This window comes from Anser anser (genome assembly GCF_964211835.1).
Source record: "Anser anser genome assembly, chromosome: 20".
NCBI classification, from domain to species: Eukaryota; Metazoa; Chordata; class Aves; order Anseriformes; family Anatidae; genus Anser; species Anser anser.
Window position 1 is genome coordinate 9,073,151 of NC_139741.1, and position 26,726 is coordinate 9,099,876.

The following is a 26,726-nucleotide window of genomic DNA, read 5'->3' on the forward strand; positions in this document are numbered from 1 at the left end:
GGACAGAGGTTTATTTTAGCAGCAGAGAGAGCCGTGTCCACCATCTGATTTGTACGTGGTTAGCACAGACCTCAGTGCAAGGAATGAGATGAGCCCACTTATCCAGCCAGCCTCCTGGGCACCCCACACCACTTCACAGCCTGGTGCTGTGCTGCTTCTTAGATAAACCAACCACACCAACTTCACTGCAGGATTCCCACAGATTTCCAGGGATGACAGAGGGCATTACGTGAGCCTCAGCTGTTTGCTTGGATGCTGGTGACCCACACTGCTGACATCCACACATGGAAACAGCCTGAGGTCTTTGACTTCAGTCTCCTCTACCACCCTATTTCTCCAACTGCTTTACTCAAGCTTTTCTCCCTTTTTCTTTCTTCTTCTTTTTTTTTTTTTTAATTTACTTTTCGTGCTCTAAACCCTTTTTTTTCCTCCTGGACTTGATACGGAGGTTGATGGAGGAGCCTGTGTGCCAGGGCAAGGCGTGGGAGGTGCAGAGCAGGACCCCTGTGCATCTGCAGTCTGCTGCCTCCATCTCTAATGCAGAAGCCAGGAACCCCACGGCTCTATAAGGGACGGATGGTATAACACACGCACTAGAGATTACAAGGTGATAACACAGTGAGGTAAAGGAAATCGTTTTAAGAATAACCCCAGTTCCATTCCATTTGCTTCTAGTCTATTGTCATTAAGGTGCTCAAAATCTGTACTTAAACCACTTAATACAAATTTCTAACTGTTTTAAAGAAACCTTAATGTATTAACTGCCTGTAAAACCAGACACGGACTCTGGAATGAAGGTATAACCTTCTCTAAGATTGTCTGGACTTTGGATTTTGGTTTGGCAAATTGCAGAAACAAACAGTTCAGAGCCAGAGCCAGACTCACAAATGCATAATCCCAGTTAAATCTCCTTGGCTTAAGGAACTTGACCTCAGATGCAGATTCAGCCAGCAAAGACTCAACGGAGGTCCCAGAGGAAAGCTACACACTTTGCTAGAGGTTAGAGCAGCCCAGCAGTCTGAAAACATAAATTGCAGTACTGCTGCTCTTGCACTCAGCCCTCGACACCACAGGCACACTGCGCCATGTCCGTACCCACGTCTCCTACTCCATCCACCCACTCCTGGCTCCTCCATGCTGTATCCTTTCCTTCTCCTTCAGGGAGGCCTCTGGGAGCTGTTTCTGTACAGCTCCACACACCATGTAATAAATTCGTAACCTCACACTCCCTGAATCCCCAGGCACCGCTGCTCTGAGACGAGGATAGTGCTGAAAACCCAAAAAGAACTGAATAACAAACACTGTTCGTTTTGCTCTCCTCAATAACCTCAGTTGTGTATGGCATGAAAATAACCCTGAGCAAACACACTGCAAACAGTGGGGACACTGAGGGTTCTGCTTTTGCATTTTGATGTTTAGCTTCATAGGCCAATGTTTCTTTTTTACTGAATAATCAGAGCTTGCACGGAATGAAAACTGGGCACCAGGGAGATTGGGTAAGTTTGTGCATTAATCAACAGCATGTTACCTCGGAGAGACCACTGCAAGTTGCTTGCAGAAAATTATGGCAGCAAAATACCATTTGGTGATCAGATCGCCCTTCACATCAGGAAGGTACCCCCAAAACAAAGCTTACTACATCAACTGGCATGGAGAAGCTAGGGCTCAAAACAACTGCTGCTGATCTAATAACCAGCTGACACCTTTTTTCCTTTATTCCCAGCTCTGCTCCTTGCCTGAGAAACAAATAAAAAGGAGAGAAAAAAAAAAAGAAAAAAGATGTGTTCCTTCTTTGGACATGTATTTGCTCCCTGGCACCACGGAGCAGGCGAGTGCAGGAAAGGCACCTACATGTCATCAGTATTTACACTTCCATTTCCCGCATCCCAGAGCCATTAAAGCAGGCAGGCATCTAAACCACCACAGGGCCAAGTGGCACCTCTCCTCTCTGCAAAATCACCCCCAAAGTAGCAGGCAGGGCGGTTGCCCCAGTCCCTGCACTCCATGGCCTGTCCCACCCGCAGCCAGCACGTCCCCAGCGCGCCCAATTCTCCGAGCGATTTGCCACCAGCAGCGAGAAGAGATCACAGCTCATTTCCCAGGAGAATATTCTCCTGCTGTGCATGGGTGACGTGATTACAGCCCGTTAAATACCAGTAAGCTGTTTTGGGTCAGGGATGTGATGGCAGATGCAGCACTGCTCGGTGGACGGAGGCATTACTGCGATTCCCTCCGGCAGCTGTGGTGCTGGAGGACGGCCCCAAGAAGACCTCGTCGACCTGTTCATTACGGGGCAGGGAGGCCAATTTGCCAGTTGCATCAGTAATTGCTGGGCAGTGTTGATCATGTTTGTTTTTATGGGTTTAACAGGCCCTGCGAAGTGTGACAGGGTCATTTTTTTTCGTTTAAGTAACCTGCTTCTCATAATTCAATTAATTGTGCAAAAGCCATATAGTGACTGAAAGCATCACCTCTGGACACTGTTCCCACTAGGCAGCCAGATGGAAAGGTACAGCCCAAACTTTATTGAAACAAACCCAGGCTAGAAGCTCAACAAATTCGTCTAAATAGCACTGAATAAGCCACGTGGGAAGGTGCTTTGCCCAGGAAGCTGTTAAAGGCACCAAGCATAAGGGGAGCTGAAAACACCAAACGAACATTCACGCAGACTCAGTGAGGCAGATGAAGGTAATAAATAAAGAGCAAAATGAGGAACCGTCCATGATTCAGCCCCAACCCACCAAATCCACCACCTCCATCATCTCCCCCATCTCCTGATGCCCTGTGGCTTTGGCACCGAGGCATTCCCCACACAGGACCGGCGCACAGATCCCTCCATCGGGCTCTCAAGATCCCCTCACTGCTGGCTCATCACTCCTGCTTCTGACCAGAGGGGACACCTCACCTCGGGCTGAGAAGGACCTCTACAAAGTCAGGGTTGAGCTCTGTTAATTACGAGCAGGGTTTTGGAGCCTGATTTGGAGCGAAGCCTTTTGGTTTTGGTGTTTCGGCTGTGTAACACTTCACAAGCCTGCTGCCAGAAGGCCCACAGGAGCGGTTCTGCTCCTGTAGGCTCCGTCACCACTATCTTCTGCCCGTCACCACAACCACCGCTGGCAGGTCACGCACTCCAGCTGCCATTTCACCCACCTTAGCTGGCTTCCAACCCCACCAACCTACGCAAGCCGTGATCATCCAGAACCTCGCTGGCCCATTTGGCAGGCGCAGCTGAAGGAAAGCAGCCTCCGTGGCACACGCCACCCTGGGCCGCGAGCTGGTGAGTGTCGTACCAGCCATAATTGGCTCCTGAGCACAAATAATCAATACCATTTCCAGTGAGGACAACAAACCTTGGCCGAGACCCAAGCAAGGATTGAGCGGCTGCCTCCAGAGCACTAGGAAATGCTGTAAGCACGGCGAGCCGGGCTCCCCGTGGCACTCCGAAAATACCTTTGGGAGGATGCCGGGCAGGATGATGAGCTTCCAGCTCGTAGGGAAAGCAGGGAAGGAGTCTCCTTGCTTACAGCTGTGGGAGAACAGCAATGTTTTGTGTTTGCCTGTCCTGTTTTCCTGGGACCCTTAAGCCTTGTGCACCCTGTGGGGCAGGACGTAAAGAGCTGGGAGAGCCCTCCTGCCGGAAAATGGGCAAAATGCTCTGAAAGCACATCACCACCAGAACTCGTCTTCCTGCACCTCATTTAAATGGGTTCAATTTACTCAAAGGGCTTAAATTAAGGGGCCATGACAGTAACTGGAAAATGAAGGGTTCCACGGTGCAAATGCACTTCCCCGTTTCCTGCAGAGTTTGTTCCAACTTAACAGCAATCAGATACGCACTTGAGGACACCTATTAGCTTTCAAATGAAACCATAGATACATGATGGATTTATTGCGGTGCTTGGAGGGAAATGAAGGTGCTACGCTGGTTTGTTTCTTTGGTGTGATATGTTGGATCATTTCCTAAGCACCTACCTTCACTCGGTACACAAATTTTCGCATTATAGCAGAGTACTCTGGGTGAAACAATTGCTCATTCAATTCATCATTATAGGGCTTATGTTTTCAGCCATGGCCAACTCCGAATGTTGAAAAATAATGAAATTAAAAATTACTGTGCTTTTTTTTTTTTTTTTAGCAGCCTTCTGGCTTTAGATCCCTTACACTGTACTTATTTCACCTTTTATAGCCTCCCTCTGCAAAAATGACAGCTAGAGTCCTGCTTGCATTAAAAAGATAAGAGGAAAAAGCTCCTGCAATAGTAGGACTCCAATGGTCAGGCATTAAAAATAAAAGTGCTGCCAACTGCAAAATTCATGATAAATTGGGAGAGCTGTCACCCATGCCTCTATGTGGCAGCACAGTTTATGTACATATATTTTTAATATGATTTTTATGTTTATTAAAAGGTTCTCTTCCCGCTGCCCAGTGGAAGCTGTCCGTTGCTCCGCAGTTTTAAAATCCTATCTTATAATGAAGCGAGGGATTATCTCGGGTCGTAAAGCCTGATCCAAAGCCCGGGCATCTCTCTGACTTCTCGATCGGCTTTGTCACGCAGTCACCGAGGAGGGGATGAGATGCCACCAGGCGCTGCAGCTGGGTGCTGCCAAGATGAGCGCACAGTAGGCCAGAGCATCAACGAGCCCATGGGGAGCCAGGATGCCCAGGGTGGGTTTCCAGCACCCACTGGCCTGGTTTCCCTGATACCTAACACAGTGTATGTGTTTGAACTGGATGTCCCTGCTCAGGAAACCTCTCAGAGGCTTCTTATTCTTGAGAACACCGTGAAAACTGGCCACACGAGCTCTTGGGGAGAGTGGGAAGAGGATAAGCACCTGAGACTCACATTTTTGGAGAGATTATGCAAAGTAATACTCCTTTAATGCTAAGAACCGGGGTGCTTTGTTTCTCTCACTTCCAGAAAGCAATGCAAGTGGGTTGAAATTGGGGTAGAGATGTCATTTTATCAGTTTCTGTGGTGTGCTAAAATTCAGAAACAGCTCTGGAGCCGGTGCAATGCCCAGCTCCTTGTGTCCCAGTCCTCACCACCCCAAAATCACCTGGGTTATTGCTGCAGTACGCCCCATTCCTCGCTTTGCTCTGCCACAAGCCAAAGTGATCCACTGCTGAGCTTCCCCTACAGGGACCCCACCAGGGCGAAGAATGTCTTGGGGATGTTACAGTGCCAATCATAACCTGTCAGAGGATGCAAATATCCTTTCTTTTGCATCTAGGCACATGCACCGCCAGCTTCACACTTAATAACTGGGAGCAAAGGCAGTGTCGTTGCCACACCAACTCTCAGTAAGCCCCGCAGGCGTTTGCAGCACGGTGTGAGATGGCTGCCAGGCAGAAAGTCCTCTGCGTCGGTTTGATTCGAGTGCCATGGAGTGCTCTCACACCGAGGGACTTAGCAGAGCACAATAGCCGGGTGAGATGAAAGCGCATCGCCTGGCTTTGTGCTGGGAAACAAGGTGATTAGGTCCAAAAAGTTAATGCTTCTGTGCAGGAGAGAAGGAAGAAAATCGCACAGCTCTGATTCAGCTGAAATCATTCAATGAGTCTGAGCTCGTCCTGGGAAGAGGTCGGCATGCTTGCAAACAAGCGGCTTTTGCAAATTTTTTTTCTCCTTTTATGTTAGTGGTTTGGTCAGCTGCCACCCTCTTCAGAGGGTGATGCTGGACATGATGGGTGCCAGAAGCAGGCAGAGGAGAAAGTCCTGCCAGCACGAGTCACATCACAAGGAATGTGATGCCTCCAGACCCACATGTGTTCTGGGTCATCCCTGGAGGCACAAGCTGGCAGCGATATGTCTGATCCTGCAGGACATCAGGGATCTTTTAAGTGCTGGTTGCTCCAAGCATTCATTAGATACCACATGCTACCAGGGAATGGGATGGCAGATTTCTCCAGGACCACAGTGGACCAGAAAACTTCAACTTTTGTCTCTTTTATTACTGTTCTTTGCCCCCTATTTTCTCCTGATGGGATGCCCAGGCACCTCTGCAGGGCTGCATCGACAGCCGGGGATCCTCACCATCTCCAACTGCCTGCTTCTGTGTTTTTGGCATTTTTATCTAACAGAACATGCAGAACTGAGTTTCTTATTCCAAACTCCCTCAATAGGGAAGCTGTGAAACCCGTCATCTCATTTTCCTATTTAGGTATTATCCCACTCACAAAACTGTCAAAAGAACATTGTTAGGTTCATAAACTCAAACACTCTGCAGTGAGGAAATGACAGCTTGACATTTTATATATTTAGCCTCAATGCTTCTGTGCCTCAGTTTCCTACCTATAAAGTGGGTACAAAAAATAACATTTCCTCTAAGCCTTGCTCTCAAGAAACAGCTGACCTGTTTAGCTGGGGTTTGTACACATCTCACCATCAAAGCATTTCACAGTTAATGCAAAAATCAGCACTATGGAGAAAAACAGCATGGAAAATTTCTGCCCAGAAAGGGAATTTGGCAAAGATTGAAGTGTCTGAAAACAGAGTAAGAATGGGAAGAACAGGGAAGCATTGCTCTGGCCTCTTTGAAGATTTTTCCAGGGTGATGTGCTTTCTCACTGCTGTGGGAGGAAGCTGTTGGTGCTAGTGCTATTCTGGGGTTATTCAGGTAGGTTTGAAAGGCAAAGGTCTCTCACTTTCCACTATCAAGACCATGAAAGGCAGACAAAGGGAAAGGAGGAAAAGAAGACAAGGAAGGGAAAACAAGCAGCCAGAGCCTGGCAAAGTCTCTGTCCCCAAGCCCCAGGCAGCTGAAGCTTGCAAAGCACTCAGCCCAGCTCTGCCCAGGTCTGCACCTCCTGCGAGGGCTCCCGAAGCACGTCAAGCCATGCAGCCATTTCCCATGTGAGATTTATCTTCTCCTGGTCCCTGCCTGCCATTACGGGTTTTCCTTCAACTACGGATTAACTCAATCTAAAAGGCCGTTCGTGGGTTTACACCAGAATGGACGAACATACCCAGTGCAATTTTCTCGTGTTTTCCTGGCAGTTCCATCAAACTCTACCCAGCGTAATGACCAGTTTGAATTTCACGTTACTTGTGCAAACAGGACAAATCACACACACAGGGGATTGCACACAGTGACCCCAGGTCCCATGTCCATCTGACAAACTACTGTTATTACTCAAAGGAAGACAGTTATCCATGCCCTTCACTGGAGAGGAATTACAAACATGCTCATCCCCCCTTTACTTTCTAAAAATCGGGATACTCGGCTCCCTACCTCCCAGATCACCTTGCTCACCCAGGGCAATCCTTCAGGCACAGTGAGGAGTAGCTCCTAGCCAGAGGCAGCAGCTGAGTTAATACAGAATATTTTTCAGGAGCAACTGGAAAGAGACTGTGTCAGCTCAGCAATAAGCACCAAAGCTTCACTGTCCCCATAAACGATTTGCAGGGGCACATGAGTATTCTGAATTTTCAAACAACGGGGATGGTTTTTTGTAAAGCATCTCTGGCTGCAGCCAGAGAGTGGTGGTCACTGGCTCCATGTCCAAGTGGAGGCTGGTGACAGGTGGTGTCCCTCAGGGTCTGTCCTGGGACCGGTGCTGTTTATTATCTCTATCAATGACATCAGCAGTAGGATCAAGTGCACCCTGAGCAAGTTTGCAGATGACACCAAGCTGAGTGGTGCAGTCGATACAAGAAGGAAGGGAAGCCATCCACAGGGACCTGGACAAGCTTGAGAAGTGGGCCCACGTGAACCTAATGAGGTTCAGCAAGTGCAAGGGGCTGCACCTGGGTTGGGGCAATCGAGACATGAGCACAGACTGGGAGAAGAACTCATTGAGAGGAGCCCTGCAGAGAAGGACTTGGGGGTTCTGGTGGACAAAGAGATCAACGTGAGCCGGCAGTGTGTGCTTGCAGCCCAGAAGGGCAACTGCATCAACAGAGGAGCGGGCAGCAGGGGAGGGAGGTGATTGTGCCCCTCTGCTCTGCCCTTGTGATCAGAGGGCTGGAGCACTTCTCCCGAGAAGACAGGCTGAGAGAGCTGGGGATGTTCAGCCTGGAGAAGAAAAGACTCCGGGAAGACCTCCTCGCACCTTTTCAATACTTAACAGGGCTTATAGAAAAGATGGAGAGGGACTTTTCACATGGACAAATGGTAAAAGGACAAGGGGGAATGGCTTTAAACTAAAAGATGGGAGATTTAGATTAGAGGTTAGGAGGAAATTCTTCACTTAGAGGGCGGTGAGGCACTGGCACAGGCTGCCCAGAGAGGTTGCGGATGCCCCATCTCTGGAGGTGTTCAAGGCCAGGCTGGACGAGGCCCTGGGCAGCCTGGTGTGGTGGGTGGCATCCCTGCCCTTGGCAGGGGGTTGGAACTGGATGACCTTTAGGCCCCTTCCAACCCAAGCCGTTCTGTGGTTCTACGATCTCTATGACCTAATAACCTAACCAGCCCCATCCACTGGCACGTGAAACACAACTGCTTCTGCAGGCACTACAGCTGAGCAGCTCTCGAGCAAGACCTTTGTAAGAGTTTGTTGGGAAGGGGGGACGTAACGCTGTGCAGCTTCTCACTGCTCCAGATCTGCCCACATATCCGCATGCAGTAAGTGGGAACGTTGTTCTGACAGCACTGGAGATGTCATGCTCAAAGGCAGAGAAGTCAGTGTATTTTTACCACGTACGTACCGTTACCAAAACACATCCCGGGTACAACTTCCATGCCATGGATGATGGAAGAGGACAGTTTATTGCTGCTTCTCTTTGCCTATTTGGAAGACGCGTGTCCCTTTTTCAGCAGATGCCAAAGTGATCTTCACCTCTGCGTACGTGGCCACGGCCCACATGGGTTTTGAGGAATGAGATGAGGTACGTGCCCGTACAGCACCTTCCTGGAAAGTTTCCTAGCTAGGCTGCTGAAAGCAGCAGAAGAGGCGATGTATTTACACTAGTCACGGAGCCTGGGAAGGAGTACGTGCTAATTAAAATTATTCTTTCTGCTCAGCGTGTCCTCAGCTGCGTTTGTACAGAGCAGAGATGACGCCATGTGGCTGACTGATCTATTTACACCTCTGGAGTCCCCTGCTCATCCCCATCCCTGTTTCCCAATTAAGGGTGCAGACAGGAGTCTGGGCTAGTTCCAGCAATCAAATACTCCTGGCTCACCGCTGGGTCTGAGGAGACAAGCCAGTGACTTTTACCCACCCCAAGCCATTCAGGATCTCTCTGCTGCCTGAAAACAGCAAGCAGAGGAACCTGGAAAGCCCATTCCTGGGAAAGAGATAAAATAAACTGGATATTGTTATCAGACGCTGCTATGTATGTAAAAAGCCTCCAAAAGCCAGGTTAAAAATGTCTGTGCTTTTCCTTCCTTTAAAAAGTAGAGGCAGAAAGATTCATCTTCACACCCGTGCTGCATTCCTCTGCCAACAAACGGAGCACGCAGAGCAAGCAGTCCCAGCTACAGCTGGACCGAGGCGCACAGCCGGCATCGCATGCTGCTGGGCTGGGTCTCGCGGCGCTCTCGTGTTGAAGCCCAGCGCTGCCGCAGTGTGCTGCACCCAGAAATGCTCCCGATACCTCCAGTTCATGATATGCATGTGCTTGAGCACTCATCAGCTATCACCTGGCACCACTGGGCCAGAACTGGAGTGCCCCATTGCCTGGCAATGCTCGCCCACTGTGCACAGCCCCGGCCAGCTGCAAGCCTGTGTTCCCCCACCGTAATGAAGGTACCTTAACGTTTGCAAAGACTTCTGCTCCTGTTAAAAGAGACAGCGTGGCTAAGAGTGTACAGACTCATAGAATCTTCCAGGTTGGTAAAGATCTTCAAGATCACCAAGTGTAACCATCAACCTGACCTACCCAATCTCATCACCAAACCACGTTCCTTAGTGCCACGTCCACGTCTCAAAGACCTCCAGGGATGGGGACGCCACCACTTCCCTGGGCAGCCTGTTCCAAGGCTTGATCGCCCTCTCCAGAAAGAAATTCTTCCTGATATCCAACCCAAACCTCCCCAGGAGGCTGTTGCCTCACAAACTATCATTTGTCACCTGTAAAAAGAGACCAGCGCCCTGAATGATCCAATTCAACATTGCACTGCAGATAGAGAGAAGAAAGCACCCGGCAGACGTGCCTTCACTGGGGATATTGGCACCTCAGGGCTTTTGCTGGCTCCCCACTGAAACACCAGAGGCTGCAAGAGAGATCCTGGCACTCTGCTCTCTTCTTGCAGGGATGGGGCTGTATCTCTGCACCTCAGGCCTCTCGGCATGGGCTGCACTTCTGCTGCCTGCTCGGCACAGTGATCCAGCAAGCAAAGCGAGGATTAAAGAGCAGCTGGCCACCAAGGTGGTGAAGAGTAAGCACAGGGGATGAAAGTCTGCTGCACCCTGCCTTGCTGCTTTTGACCTCGAAGATGTAGGTGCTGGCAGATGCCCTTCCAAGCTGGAGATGTGGGTCCCATCCTGCCCGCAGTGCCCTGCAGACGAGGTGTTTGCAGGAGCTGCTGAGGGCAGGGAGTCCTCCAGCAGAACACAGCTCACCTGTACAGCTGCATGCCTGGGTTTGGTGACCATCCAAATTGCCACCAAACAGCAGGCAGACATTCGTACAAGTTCATGGAAGCTTCTTATGGGAGAAGGGTGCACTGATGAATACAGTGCTCTTCAGGTAGGAAGGCTTTTTGTCACTGAAAATGTGTAATGAAATGCTGAGGGGCCCACGTAATTTCATCAATATTCAGATAAATAATTAAAAAGCATTCCTCCTCAACCCCATTGCTTATTTCTCTTTTAAATACAAGGGATTTGGAGTACACATCACCCACATGCTGGAAAAGATGAAGCTTTGCTGACTTCCTGCAGCCTTTGGTGTTCTCTGGAGGAACCAGTTTTCAAGACGAATGCTCTCCTGCCTGCAGCAGCAGCGTCTCTCTCTGTCTCCCGGACTCCGATGCTCTCTGATGCTGAGGGCTGCAGGATGTTCTGCAGGTGCTGTGGCCCTGCAGGACAGGGGCAGGCTGGGCGCAGGGACGCTGGGGCAGTAGCAGGGGTCAAGGTGCTGCAGGTGGATGCTGACCCTGCAGCGGTCTGGCCCGAACAGACACGGCTCACCCACCCTCATCTGCCACTAGCTTGTGAGGTGACCTCAGGCACATCGCATCACCTCCTTTTACCTGCGTTTCCCTTCCACATTAAATATTTGGCTGTTAAAGTCCTCGTCTGATGAAACACATGTAAAATGTTGGCAGCACAGAGCATTGAGCTCAACTGCGGTTCCCAGGTATTACAGCAGTAAGGCCAGAAATAAGCAAGAGCTTAGGAGATGTAGCTTGGCCACCCGGCCAGGTGCTCTTCCAGGAAGGAGCTCCCCTGTATTTGCCTCCAGGTATTTTCATTCAGGTTTCCCAAAGCCACCTGTGTCCGCAGTGCCGGGGCACTTGGAGCCATCCCCAGCAGTGCCCGCACCACTGAGCTGAGGGGTCTCCGTGCCTTCTTTCACTGTGAAACAGGAAAAACAGCAACAGCTGCAGAAATCCAATCAGTTGCTTTCTTCTCCCTCCATCAGGCTCCAACCTACAAGCAAAACAAGTGACTCCTTTGGTCTGCATCTGGAGTGCAGCTGGATCGTCTTGCAGCAATGAAAGGCCAGGGTTTCCCAGGGGAGAAAAGAATGAGTTTGCAACGCAAGGAGAGAGATCTTCAGCCATGTGAAGCAAGATACATTTGCTCTCAAACCTGCAAATATTCCTCCCAGTCTCAGCTTCCCCACCTTCTAGCATCTCTGTGTGCTGTGACGGAGAGCTGAACTCCACAACCGCTGAGCACTACGCTGCAGCCTTCCAGGTGCTGCAGGCAGAGGCCAGAAACGCTGCCTGGGGTCTCCTCATGTCCCACACCAACCACTGGCATGCCTGAACGGTGATGTGTTCTGCTGCACACCTACCAGACCTGCTGCACCTCGAGCAGCTTCACTGGAAGCACCCGGCACAAACCTTCAGACCCACGTGAGCTCATGTGCTCAGCCCTCTCCCTTTGCTGGCTCGGGAGTTTGTACCTGAGGAGTCTCGCAAGGACCTTGCTGCGAGCATCGATGTTTGCTGGCCTCAAGGAAGCCCCCAGGCTGACCAGTCCTTCCCCCAGCCTGGAGTGAAGGCTGTGGCAAGAAGCAGAGCCTAGTGTAGCTGAGCTCCCTGCGGGTGCAAGGGATCGATTTTCCTGGATGTGCTGCTGTGGTGCTGTGATCTGCCACCCCACGAAACAGGAGGAGAACACTTGTGTCTTCTCAGGTTGTGTCCAGAGCTACAGACAAGGCTACGGCAGTGAAATGAATGAGGGAGGCCATTTGTAACGTTCAGGTGGGTCTCTGATACACAGCAGTGCTAGAGCAAGTCTCTGCAGAGTAAATCTGTTTACATGAAATTTCCAAGCTCTCTGACCTTTGGAGTTGTTTTTCTAAATGCCCTCACCCCTTGTTCCAGTTAGCGGATGTGGAAGAGAAGAAATCTTTCTTGGAGATGTTTTGGATCCACACCAATGGCCACACTGAGTCAGGCCAGAGGCAGTGCCAGTAGTGTCCAAGTGACAGAGGATCACACAGGTCTGCTGTTCGGGTGTTCTCGTCTCACTCTGAGACTGCAGAATGGCTCCAGAACACTTCTCAAGAACTTAAACCAGTTCAAAAACAGATTTCGGGGCACCACTGACATACCTGCACATCTGTGGGTGAACCAGAGAGAAACAGGGGAGTGCTTGCTACCCAGCCCACCGTCCCGAGGATGACACCTGCTCGCCACTTGCCATCTGAAGCCATCACTGCAAAAATCACAGACCGGGGGGGGCACCAGCCACACAGACCAGCTGAGCTCTGCTCCATCCACGTCTCCTGCCAGCAGCAGGCATGCAGGTGACATAGGACAGTGCTGGGAAGGGGCTTCGCAGCAGCTCAGTCTCCATTTTGTGAGTTGTTTCTTTATTTCTACCTCCCATGTCCTGTTTTATTTGAGGACAGACAGAGGGGGTATGTCAGTATTTTGTCTGAAGTGAGAAAACCTTTCCTTGGCTGGGAGGTGCTGAAGTGTTCTAGAGGTGTCACCAATCCTTGCCACTTCTGGAAAGCTGAACACACAGGTGTGAGGGCTGCACACACTCACTCATGCAGATGCTTTTGAAAAAGCATCACGAGAAATTTTCCAATTGTTGGTGAAATCCTTAAAGCTACGGCTTGGTGCGTAAGCCAGCTTCCCTTCCCTGCAAGGGCACGGTGTGACACACTGCTGGCGTGAACCTTCCCCTCCGACAGATCTGCCCCTGGCAGGCGCTCACCAGGCAGCCTGGCAAGAGGCCGGGAGCACACGCGGTGCCACCACCTCCCTGCTCCCACCTCCTTATGTGCACACCCGGGAGCTGTCCTCCAGCTCTGCCCAGCTGGCTGGGGTACACGACTGCTGTTCACTGCTGCCTACACACGCACGCCACCCGCAGGCAGGGCTGATGCAGAATCAGATGCAAAGTTTGCTCCACAATTTGCTGACGGAGGTGGATGTCCCGGAGGGGTGCAGGGGTGCTCGTCCCCGTGCACAGCCCCACCAGCACCATCCTGCGTGCGCTCCACTCCCCATCGCCACCCTGGCCCAGGGCTGCAGCACCAGCCTTGCCCTCCTCCCTGCTCAGCAGAACCACCACCCATTTTATTTAAAAGGTACGAGAGCAAATCCTGCAGGCAAACTGAACCTGCGCCTGCGAGACAGGGAGAGAAACGGCTGCCGATGGGTTTATTTTTGCACAGCCTCCTGCTTGCAGAGCACCGGGAATTGCTCACATTACATCATCTGCACACCCCCGCCCCTCCACGGCTCAAACCCTGCAAGCACACAGCACAACCAGCACCACAACCTTCAGCACAACCAGCCCAACCTTCGGCACAAGGCTTCTGCTGGCGACTGGTAGCAACAGCTACAGGAAAATTAACTCTTTGCCACACAGGGTGCGTGCTGTGTTCTCCAGGGGCTGGTAGCCAGCCCTCTTCTGTTGTGGCCAGCTGCCGCAGCAAGGATGTCAGAGTCCTCAGGGATGAGCAAGCTTTGCTCCAAGGATTTAGCTAACAGAACAAGTATTTAGTTAACAGGACGAGTCTGAGATGCTCCCAGCCTTTCCAAAGGCTGGGCTAATGATGAGCAAGAGCAGCCACTTGATACCCCGAGGAGCAGAGTGCAGTTCTGACGGAGGGACGTGACCGATTAGGACTTCCAACTCGCACCCACAGACCTCGGTTTCACAAGGAACGGGCACTGTCAGTGTCCGTTTTCCTCGAGACCCACGTGCCCTGACGGAGCAGCCGCTGAAACAGAGGCACAGGCATCTTGTCAAGAGCAACACAAAAGCTTTTCTTTGCAGGAAATTAAAAACAAGGAAACAAACACCAGCACTTGCGTAAGCCCCAGGCTGGCTCTGAGAGAAAATTACCTCGAGACTGTTTGCGTTCCAGATCAATGCATCAACTGCAGCGTGGGGCAATTAGCACCTTGAAATTATTCAGCAAGCTGAGGGGTGGGAGTTTTAGGGGAGGGTGGTGAGGGAAGGCTGAGAGCAAGCAGGAGCAACGACAGATCTTCCTGGGTACCGAAGTCAGCGGTGGGCTCCAGCCGAGCCCAAGCTCGGATACAGGCCCAGCTGGCCGATGTTTCTGTGAGGCAAAAGGGGGGCAGCCGACACTGCTCCCATGCAGCAGGGCACAGCACGAACAAGGAGAGCAGCAACAAGCAGATTGGGACTGGCTGGGGCTAAAGATACCTGCCCAGAGACCAAAGCTTCAGCCTTCTCTGCTGTATCCAGCGCTCCAAGCAAAGTAAAGGTACCTCATAAGCAGCCCCGGCTGTGCTGGGTACGTGCATGGGCATGAGGTGCGGTCTGGCCACAAAGCAAAGGTCCCAAGCAAATGCCAGCCTGCTTAGGGCTAGGCCCAGGCCCACGACGAGGCTCAGGACCGGTCCCTTTTGGAGAAGCGAGTGTCCTTGCAGAGGCTGCGGCCTTTGCTGCAGGACATGGGGCTTCTGCCACCGCCGCTCCTAAACACGAGCCTGCAGAAAAGCCAGGTACCAGAGACACAGCAAGGATTAAAGCAGCCACTTGAGAAAGCCCTGCTCCTCGCTAACAGGTCTCCATGCTTCTATTATTCATCTAGGATGAAAGGAAAACCACCTCTGTCCAAACGGTTTTCTATTATCAAGGATGTGTTTGCATCTAATCTGAATGGGGGAGGCCGAGGCAAGCTGACAGCAAAACTCTTTCAGGCACTGATGCTCTTAACACTTTGAAATCATGCTAATCTGGTAAGGCACTGAGGGAATTATGCAAGTAAACAAAGCCAGGCCCCGATAAGGAGCATTACAGATCGCACACACCACGTTATTTAGCACTCGAAGGGAGGGAGGTGGCCGTGGTTTGCATGGTTCCCTGCAGCCTGGTGCAAGAGAAGCTGCGGCGGCCAACTGCCCTAACCACTGATCCCTGTAGCCCACGACAAGCAAAATTAAACAGCAGGATGTGAGCACTGCTGCTCACAGCAAGGTTTTCCTGAGCATTAACATTTGATCACAGCACTTCCTTCGCCAGGATACAGAGAGATGCAGGAGGGCAGGCTAGAAACCAGGAATACAAATGGCCAGAACGTAAGGGTTAGCTGCAGACAAAGCTCGGGCAGGAGACAGCAGTTTTCCCTCTTGCCTCTGCATGGCTGGTTGATGTTCGGCAGAACTTGAGCCCTCTCTTCATTCCAGGTTGCTTCATGCTTTGTGAAAATGACGCAGGAAGGCTTCAAACTGTTGCCCATCCTCCCACGGCACTGGCTTCGCTGGGAGCTCGCCCGTGATCTCCCTGCCGAGTCCCCCAGACAAACAAGCCTCGCAGTTGGAGGAAAGCTGATCTAACTCCTAAATCAACTTTCTAATTCAGGGGCAATTTTCAAAAGCCTCTCCCCGCTCCAGGACACGCAGAGCCTGACTTTGCACAAGCACTGCTCTCACCTCGGAAATAGCAAGGCTGCAAACGAAGCCCCCCAGCAGTCCCCCGGGGCTGCAGACACTTTCTGCAAAGCTCTGTTGCTACCTTCTTTGTCTCCCTTTCCTTATTTCTCCAATGGGGATATGAACCCTGTCGTTTCAGGAATGCTGATGAGTGACTAATAGCTGCAAAGCATTTGGAAGGTAAAATGGTCTGGGTAATTATTACCCTGAGTGACAAAGAACAAGACAGTTCAAGAGTACACACTGGTGGATTGCAACACCCCGCAACGAGGGAGCACCCAAAATCTCCCAGCAAAGCCTGCTCAGGTGGCCAGGCCCAATGCTGTACCCGGGGAGAGGCGCTATGGTGTGTTCACCTCATCTGCAGCATTTGATTCTGTTATCATGAAGGTAAATGCCAGTGGATAAAAGGGATGAATGGGTGAAGATAAGGGGAAGGCTGGCTCCAAGAGGGGCCTCTGGCAAATTTGGCTGAAACCAGCCAAAAGAGAGGCTCATTCAGTGCACGTGTGCAAATCTCACTTTCTTATGGAGAACATTGGTGTTCCTGAGACAGCCAGGCTTTGGGGTAATCCAGCACTAAATTCCACGAAATGGCAACTTTAGGTGCAATTAAAAAAGAGATGCTTTCCACGGCAGGCTGTATACTCCGGAGGCTGCCAGTTCACCCAAACAAGACAGCACAGGATTTTACTTCTTTATTTCTACTCCCTTAACCATGAGATCAATGTAGCCAGACATAGAAGAAATAGGCACAAAATTCACTTACGCTTAGATGGGTCTCATGCTAAAACATAGTTTTCCCCTATTTCTCCAGAACATTCAGGACAAATACAAATATGGAACAGGACTGACACTGGAAAGCAAACAGCATTTAGTCACCCACACAGACCTCTAACAAGCACTTTACTGCATAAGTGAAAATCCTCTGCAAAAGCAGTTTAGTTCAGGGGAAGGAAACCTTTAGGAGAGTGGTAGGAGAACTCCCTGACTGCCCATTTGTGGGAAATTAGAGGTAAAAACAAAACATAAGAGGGAAACCAGAATGGTTTAAGCGGGAAACCTCCAAACTGAGGAAGCAGTAGGGCTGTGGTGGCCTGCTAGCAGGCAAATATAAAGTGTTTGTGTGCATGTACATCCATACGCCTATATATAACACACAAACACGCCAGCTTCTGCATGCACTGCGAGGCTCTCCCCTCCCTGCCAGTCCCATTTTCAGCCGGTATCAGGCTCACAGGACAGGCAATTTGTCTTCAGGCCACACATATGAGCTGGCATCAGGAGAATTTGTCCCCTTCTTGACCCCAGCATGTTGGTTCGTTCTATTTCTGTATTTTTGATCTGTAATCCATGACAGAGGTTTTTGGCACTGTTGCTGGAAGGTCAGGAAGGACCACGGAAGAGTAAGTCCCAGGCACGGAGCTCTCACAGAGCATGAACTGTCAGCTGCCCCGCCAGGAATTTGCTGTGCTTTGAATTCAAAGAATCTCTTCCAAAAACAAACAAACAAAACACAACGCTCAGGCCTCTATGCCAGGATGGTAAGCTGGTGGCCCAGAGCTGGTGGCAGAGCCCAGGGAGCATCCCACACTCAGACGGGGCAGCTGACCTTGGGGAGATGCTTGGCCACAAGCCTGTGAGAAGGGACGAGGTGAGATGGAAAAAGCAGATTCCTGCAGGAGGGAAGCCCTCTGGGAGCTCCTGCCCAGCACTAAGCGTGCTGCTGGCCAGCTGGTTTATTAGTGGTGCCCAAAGCAGGAGAAAGCGTCTGCAGAACTGCTGAAGGCCTAAGAACCGTTCTGTGGATTCCCTTCTCCCTTCAAGGACTATAAACGATGCTTTGTAATGTAGATACTACTATTGATAGGTGCAGGTGAACATCTGATGATTTCTAGTGTTGTCTTGTTGAAGGCTTCAACAATGGAGTCCAAGACGTGCCAAAGAGGACAGCACGTTTGGCCAGGAGGAAGACTTTGGTCCCAGGTTCTTGTGAACCAGAGAAGCCAGGCTGAGGAACTGGAGACAACTGTGAGAAAGAGCCATGTACATCAACAGCGTGGCGATAACTACGTCAGGATGAACCTACCAAATGCACGACCTCTTCATGAGCTCCCAAGCAAATTCATGTATACACATGTTAAAGGTCCTAGAGGAAGACATCCAAAGGGAAAAACAAAACAAAGAAAAAAAAAGAAAGCTATGGGGGCTGGGTTTTCAAATGATAAAAGACCACAGATCTTGAAGGAATGGCACTTTGGAGTTTCTAAAGCCCCAATTCCCATGTCTCAAGGTCTCAAAAAGAAGGTGGACACAGGTCAGGTGCTTCCCCTTGCACAAGGCAGGCATGTATCTAAATAGGTGAAAGCAGAGAACAGGTGGGTTCTACATTCCCTACTGGAGACAAACCACAGCATCCTGTTTTTCAGTGCTCAGGTTTAAAAAAATCCTCTAAACTTGACAGTTCTCGCCCCTCGGTCTAACAACACGGTACCAGAGGACTTTGTTACTGCAGATGCTCCATCACAGGATCGCCATGCCCGCAGCTCCGTGCACCACGCATGGCCCACAGCCCTTGCTGGACAGGGACAGTCCCTGCAGGATGAGGGCATTTCATGGACTGAGCACACATTCCCACTGCCTCTCCAGCTTCTCAAAACATGTTTTTCCCTGGGTGGAAAACAGCATCTTCCCCCCTCCAAAGGCCCACCTCCGGTATCAGCATCCAGGTGCTCCCCCGGCCACGGCGGGTGCATCGTCACTGCTCACCCACCCGGGCTCTGGCACGTGAGTTTTCTGTTTAATAAACTTTCCTGCAGTTTGTGCTCCTCCGTAACCCCGCGGCAGTAGTCATGGCGACAAAACCGGGGGCCTTGGCAACACACCAATGATGCTGCAAATCTACGATGACTAATCCTAAAAGCCTAATTTGTAGGACTCATTTAAATGCTTAAAGATATGCAGGTCACCACAGGGGTCGGCTTAATGGCTACGGCATATCTGGTGGTGAGGCAGTTGTTACGGGAGGAGCAGCCAGGGCATCTTCTGGCCATAAAATCAAGTGGGTTTTTAACGCAAGATGCAGACTAAAGAGATTAAATGGAAAGTAGAATTTAAACGTAGGCACGATAACAAACCCAGCTGATTCCCAATCAAAGAGCTGGTCAGAGCTTCCAAATGAAACGCTCTTTTAAATAACAATCCGACACAACAATACCGCTGATACAGTACTGCCTGGTTTATTTCTGCCTATTCAGAACGCAATCAATGCTCTTCTCAGCACATCTTGCCCAGGAGCTCGCGAACCCGTGGCGCAGCAGTGCCGGTGACCCCGCTGGAGGCACGCAGCGGGTGCAGAGGCAGCGGCACAGCGCTTCCCAGCTCCGCCAGCACAGCCCAGGCACCCAGCACCTGCCCCGTGCATCTCCCCCGGGGGAGCACGCACAGAGCAGCGGCTCTCGTTACCTATTCAACGTTTCAGACTTTCAGCTCTTTGCTGGCACTAAAAAATTCATGGCCACATCTCCAGTTAATACGCTGATGACGCCAGCGAGGGAAGGGAGCCAAAGTAAGTATATTGCTCGAGCTGCGCCCGGCTGGGCCAGCGGGGCAGCGCCAGAGCCATTGGCTCTTTTTTTCCACAGCTTTTGCGTCTCTCCTCTCCAACTGTCTGCCACCTGGCATTTAACACACATAGGCACAGGGAGGGTGGCCTCTGCTAACACACACATCGGCAAGACCCACTCTGCACAGGCTCCCTGTCCCTCTTTATATAAATAAGGCAGTAAGCAGGCATGCTGTAGGCAATATCTTACCCCACGGAAAGCAAATCACACTGGCCTGAGGCTCGGAGTCCTAACTATAGTGCTAAATAATCATCACTCATCTGATTTATTGTGGTTTTGAGTAAGCACTCACGTCACTCTCTTTAACCCCCTGCCCTTCCCACATGGGCATCTTCCAGGAGAAAGATGTCTTTCATCTGGCCAGGAGCTGCGACACGAAGCACATCCACAGGGCAGAAAGGAGGCAGTATTACTTAAAAGCAGATAAAAAAAATATTTGGCTGGCAAAATCCTAGTTCCACTTATCAGGACTTTCCCCTCTTTAAAACTGGATGCAATGTAATTGCACTTGCCGTTGTGGCTGACACTGAGCCAACTCAAGTGCAAAGCACCGTTGGTTCCCTTCATTAGTTTGTCAACGTTTCTGTTCCTGCAGAGGAAATTAAGTTTAACCAGGAGTTATCTCCACTCATACTTCATTATATTGCTGTAATAAAGCAATAGCAACAACAATAATTATTATGGGTACTAATGACTCCTACTGCACCTTCAACAGCAAAACGTGCCACATATATATAATGCTTGCTTGGATGCAATCGTGGCTCTTCTTGGGTTAATCTTCACAAAACAAAGGCTCTGTAAGTCCTGAAGATGGACTCAACCTCTGCTCTTGTGAAAAATAAAAATCTTTGCTGACCTCACTGGGGGCTGAACCAGTGATCCCAGAGTACTCGGACAGTTCGACGGCATCTCCAGTCACCTATAAGAGCACCTCTGGCTGCTGCCGTGGCACCACCACTGTCACTGACCACAGAGGTGCAATACAGCATTAACAAGATGCATCTGCTACAGCAAAAAGCCTGAATACAGATTTGTACCATCAGTGCTGATATCCTGGTCCTAGTGCCTGGGTACAGAAAGGCACGACTCTGTTTTCTGTGATCAGGAACAGAAACGGCAGCGTCATACACTGACTGCCACAAAGGATGGGAGCCCAAACTCCACTGTCCGAATCCCTGTGTGACCACACAGAACTTGCATCAATCACGGCTCCGCTCCCCAGTGGTGATAACAGGTCTGGGTACCCTCTCCTCAGTACTACTGTGAGGCTTTAACTAAAGCACCCGTGACATTTTGTGATAAGTAGTGTCATAAACCTCTATGCTGACCGAAACCCTGGATATGTGGATGTAAAGAGGGCTTTTGCTCATGGCTTTTTCAGCCAGGGCTATCTGAACTTTTCTTGTCCAAGCAACAAACCCCGCAGGGTCCCCACCAGCAGCGCAGCTCACCGCTGCTGCCTGCGTCACCTCCCACGGCCCTGCGTGTCCCCTTGTCCAGGGACCAGGGGTGATGCTTTCCCAGGGGTGATGCTTCTTGCCCTGCCCCTGAGGCTGTCACTGTCCCAAGCCCTGGCCAAGGCACGGCCACCTCGTGGCACTGCCCTGCTGCTGGGAACGCTGCTCCAGGTCTGGCACAGCCAGCACCATGACAGTGTTTTGCTGCAGACCATAGCTCGTGCCGCACCTCTCCAGCACTGGGCATGAGCACCGTGGGGTTTTACTCCATTTCCGTAGCTGCATCTGCCTGGACATCTGGGTACTGGCCTCAGGTCCTTCCGGCAGCCCGCAGGGGCTCGGGATGGAGCAGGCAGTGCCCTTCTAGCTGCAGCCCAGCTGCAGGAGATGAGCTCCCTATAAAACAGCCCATGATGCTGTCGAGCGTTCGATGGCTGCCGCATAAGCAATTGCAAAATCTATTCACTGCTAGGCTTTACACTCACCTCCTGAAAACGCAGTATATACCACGGACATTTAAGGCGCAGCCCAACAACGCATTAGAAAAGGGCCGTGAGGACCGACAGCATGGTCAGTGGAACATGCAATCAGCAGAGGTGTCTGAAAAGGCATTTACCATTGCTAAAGCTTCGGGTAGAAGAGAAAAACAAGACTAGAGAAAGAGGGACAGGAGACAGAACAGGTTGCTGTGAGGTCTAGGGGACGTGTGAGCCCTTCTCAACATCTGCAGGAGGGTCTGAATCCAGAACAAGAAACCCTGGGATGACGCTAGTTAAATGCTTCAATGAATTGGAAGTTATCTTCCAGTATATTTTTAGTTGGCACCAACAGGCATTACATAATGGCTATTATATAACAGCACTACAGCTACAAATACTCTCGTTTGGGCTTTTTGTTTGTTTCTTCTTTCTCTCTCGTCTTTTTCTTTTTCTATTTTTTTAAAATCTTCTTCTTAGCGGAAAATTGATCAATAATTGCACTTTCTATCAAACGAGGGAGGCAAATCCTTAGGAGAAAAAATCAAATGGAGTAAAAATATTGTTACTAAGCCTATGTGCATTTCTCTCTTGCCCAACCTCAAACAGAATTAACTATTCCCAGAATAGAAATTCCACTAAGGCTTATCTGTAGTTTAAAGGGACAGGCTGTGATTCTGTGTAGACACTAAATTTCTCCATACTGGAAGGTTGTTGTTTATCTTTTTTTCTTTATTTTTTTTTTTTTAATCTCTTACTGATGATAGCTCAGAAGATAAAAATAAAGGAGGGGAGCACGACGCAGAAGATGCTGAGGAGAAGCTGATGGAAATTTGCTTTATCTGCCAGCAAGATCAATGCCAGTTGGTGCCCCTTTAAAATCTTCCCCTGGCATATATATATGTTTTTAATCTTTTCTTCTGAACAGCCGTACTGGCAGAGCAACAGAGACTTTTGCTTCCAAACTAGGTGCTGCATGAAAAAAAATGAAAGTTTCCAAAAGCTGGAAATATTCCTTTTCCTTTATTTTGTATCTCTGGACCTAAAAAGAGCCGAGGTGGGTGTTCTGCCTCTGAAGGCAAAAATAAAAACCAGTTCAGTGGCACAACACGAGCTCCCGCATCACGCTGCCCTGCGGGCTTAGGCAAGGGCTCGCTTTGCTTTTGTTATCCCAGCACAGAGCCTAACAAACAGCACTCTCAGTAACTCTGCCTTTTTTCAGGCTCGTCCTCTTTGAAACAAATGAGCTGATTCCAGAAAGAGCAGAAGACATCATCTGACATAACCACTTTGCTAGCTAGCTGCTCCCCTCTGCCGTTTCACTCTCCCACCTCCCCAGATCTGGTAAGGCCACCGATGCTCTCCTAACTCGCGCTAGCTTTATAAATACACCAAAACCAGGGCTACCTAGATGGGAAGGCATCGTGCTGAGCACATCGCTGGGTGCCACACACAGGAACAAAAACAACCCTGCGAGAGCAGAGAGGGAACAAATATAAATGCAGCTGCTTGGAGTGCACTGAGTAAATTCAGAGGGCTTTCTGCCCTTAAAAGCTTTCGTGGCACAGAGCAGACCCCACTACTGAGAGTGGCTCTGGAGGCAGCAATTGCAGCCCGGTGTAGAAGGAAAGCCTGGCAGGGCTGGTCACGTAAATGCAAGTGAAAAAAAAAAATAAGAATAGAGGACAAAGTGGGAGCAGAAGGGATAAAAATGAGTTAGCTGGCATGATGATGCTAGGTTTGGGCTAAAATGCGGTTAGGGGAAGATGGAATAGCTTACAAAAACCTTATCAAATGTAGCGAGGTATATTACTGCATGAGGAATACTGCCTTGCTCTGGTTTGTGGACTTTTGACACTTAGGTATTATAGTCTTGAGTAATTAAGTTGAGAAAAAAGCAATTTGCTGGAAAAGCTGGCTCAAGAAGTTGTTGGAGCTGGGAAGCTATCAATGCATGGGAGTCCTGCTCCGCAGTGCTTTGCAAGTGGTCCTCAGCAACCACAAAGAATACGGCCATTTGTCATTTAGGACAGAAAATATTAGAGAAACAAGTATCAAAACAAGCAAAAGCAGCAAGTTTGCTTGCATTTGTCATGGTTTTCTTCTCTATAAAAACCATTAAGGGATTTTACAATAACTGATCACTTGCAGCACTGGGAAATAGCAGAAACAAGCTTAACAGAGACAAATGTTCCCAGTTCTCGGGAGAAATGCTCCTAATTCATTTCAAAGAACCCTGCCCTGCCGAGCCTCCAGCCCCAGGTGCTCAGGATAAAGGCTTTTGATACCGGTTTGGATGCAGGATTGCTTCTGCTGCTGAGTGCCCTTCCCAAGATCAAAGCGCTGCAGGCACGCACGGCACAGCAGCTAACTCCCTGGTTAACGAATCCTTCTACGTGGTTGTACGCAGGTATCGGCAGCTTGTTCATGCATGTATGCAAATGGGGGAGGAAAAAAAAAGAGACGTCCTCAGGAACCAGCAGCTGAGGATAGGGCCGGGTGCTGTTTATCGAGCAGCCGCGTGCAGTTGCTGCTGCAGCACTTGGTTTGAGCCGGCAGCAAACAGCCCGGCCCCAAGCAGAGCGGCCACAATGGGAGCGCGCCTGGGGGTCTTCCTGCCATGTGGGCTCACTGGGGGGCAATAAAAAAGGATGTTTAATTTAAAAGGAAGGGATGCAGTGTGCAGACTGTGTGAACTTTTAAAAATCAGGTTTCACTCTGACGTACTCAAGGTTGGGCCAAAGAAAACTGCTGGACTCTCTGAGGACAGAGGACAGCCCTTCTCCACCAGGAGCTTCCTTTGTCCAGCTCCCAGCATCCCGGCCAGCGGGGGAATGAAGAGCTGCTTAAGAAGGGCTCCACGTGCAACTCCTGCGCTCAGGGATCAGCCACTGCAAGCAGCCTGGCAGGAGAGCAGCTGCAGAAAGGACCCCTGGGTTTTACCCCTGCTCTGCGACAAGCGTGTGCTCACGCCTGAGCCCAAAGCACTGAGCCCAAAGCACTGAGCCCACCAGCCCGGTGCCCGGGAGGTGACACAGGGCAGCAGCTAACACCTCCCTGTTGGCCTGCTCATCTCCATATCTCAGCACACTACAGCTCCCTTCCCCACCCAGCCCCTCTGCAGACACCTTTGCATCAATCCCCCCTGACACCTCAATCCCCTCTCCAGTGAGAGCAGCAGTTATCCCTCAGCACCTCGAGGCACGATGCACTGAGGTTCAGCCTGGTGGTTGTTCAGAGCTCGCTGGTTTCTTACTTTTACGAGACTTCTGGGGAAGTGCATGCAAGAGGGGCACAAAAAATCCCAACTAACCAGCTGCAGTCCCAAGCACAAGCCTCCACAAACATGCTGCTGCCAGGTGAAAACGCCAACCTCACTGTAGAAATTGTTTCACCGTGTTTAAGATGGAATTAAAACATATTTAACTCTTATAAATGATATGTAATAAATTTAAGAATAAAATAAAAAGCCTCAGATCTGCGAAATATGGACCATTAATCAAACAGACACTCTGAAAGACCTCACTGTGAAGTCTCCAGTGATTAGCTATGGGCACCCAGCCAAAGAGGTCTGCAAGCTCTGTTTCACTGACATGTATTTTTAAACTAGCTCCAGCAAAGAGAGGGCCATTTTGAGCACAGAATATCGGTTTGGGGGGCTGGGACAAGGCCCTGCCACAGATTATCTTGCAGAGCATCTCTCCGTACCTTGGTTCTCCCCCTCTAATACTGGGCTAACATGCCATCTCCTAATGCCTGCCTGGTTTTTAAGACCAAATCTGCAGAGCATGGACCACCTCTTCCTACATTTATACAGCACGTGACGTGATTCTCTCCCTGTTCGGTGCTGAGAGGTGCGTACATCTGTAATGTACACCATATGAAATGTAAAAAGGCAAGGCTGAACGATCATCAGGCATAACACAGCCAGTCTCTGGTGATGCCATTACCCCTAGATCCTTCCCAATTCCATTTAATGCATTCTTTTAAACCACCCGGTGATAGAGAGTCTATGGCCTCTTTAATAGCACATTGATTAAAGGCACTGCCACAGGCTCGTGACACCAACTACCAGAAGCACCTCTCAGACTGCATCAGTGTCCCCCGAGCCCCAGGTACACCGAAACCTGCCTGGGCTGGGGCAGGAGAGCTGGCAGCTCATCAAGCCAGGGCCTTCTGCTGACTCGTGCTGAGCAAAATATCTATAAGCTTCTCACAGGTTGCAAATTGCCCAGAATGCTACAGGGACAAAAGGTTATGCTGGTAACAAATACAGAATTAAGCCGACAGATTTGGAAGATTAGTAAAATGTTGCTTTCCATTCAAAATAAAAATAAAAAAAATAAAAAAACAGATTACTTACAAAAAAAACCCCACAACTCTCCCCACAGTGTTTACTCTCCTGAGATGCAGCGAGAGATTATTTGCATTACTGCAGATCATCACGTAGACAAAAGCAAATGTTTAACGAAAGGGAGAAGAATTGAGAGGTTTGGAAAATAATGCCAGTTAAGAGGTTTTCAAATTGGTCTGCCTGAAAGAAGATGGGTAAACAGTGCTCATCTGAGCTCTCTAAAAGCAGGAACCACTTAGGGGGTGCAGAAGACCTGCAGACTGGTGGTCAGCACAGGGGCCCGGGGGATCACGGTTCCCAGCGTCAGTCCCACAGCAGTTCCTGGATCCAGCTGTAGGTGCTACTCGGCTGGACACAGCCAGAGCCTGCTCCTCTGTTACGGCCTCAGCCCCGCTCTCTGAAAGCCATGGTGGGCATTCGGACTCGCAGTAACTGCTGCAGTTTCTGGAGATCCTCCAAAAAGCGAGGTTTGTAACCCAGGGGGGCTCTGAGGGCGGATTCCTGAGCGGGCACCACTGCTCCTACCTGCTCACCCTGCAGGGAAGGGAAACCCTGCGTGGGGAGGTGCTAATTAAAAAAAAAAAAGAACAGTGCAAGCAGAAAAGCAGACATTGGTATCTTCAGCATGCTCTGCCAGCTGGGAGCAATTTGATTTATCACGCAGTTTTGTTTTAAAGGCTTGTACCACCTAAGTTTTTAATACAAGTTTTAATAAAAGTTTTAATACAGCGGATGAGACGCCACCAGGAAAAGCCATGTGCTTGTTTCAGAAAGATGGTTCTTGCCCCCAAGAGTTTACATTTCAATCTGACACAGGAAGACAAAGC

The 26,726-nt window shown here is 50.1% G+C and overlaps 1 protein-coding gene and 1 long non-coding RNA gene across 2 annotated transcripts in view; one reads left to right on the forward strand and one right to left on the reverse strand.

Moving 5' to 3' along the window:
- Positions 1 to 26,726, reverse strand: part of CASTOR2 (cytosolic arginine sensor for mTORC1 subunit 2) — a 121,099-nt gene that overhangs the window by 12,229 nt on the left and 82,144 nt on the right. The gene's annotated exons all lie outside the window — the stretch shown is intronic.
- On the forward strand, positions 3 to 25,140 carry LOC310884562. Its single transcript, XR_014574282.1, has 2 exons — positions 3 to 23,955; positions 24,278 to 25,140. It is a non-coding gene; the product is annotated as an uncharacterized lncRNA (long non-coding RNA).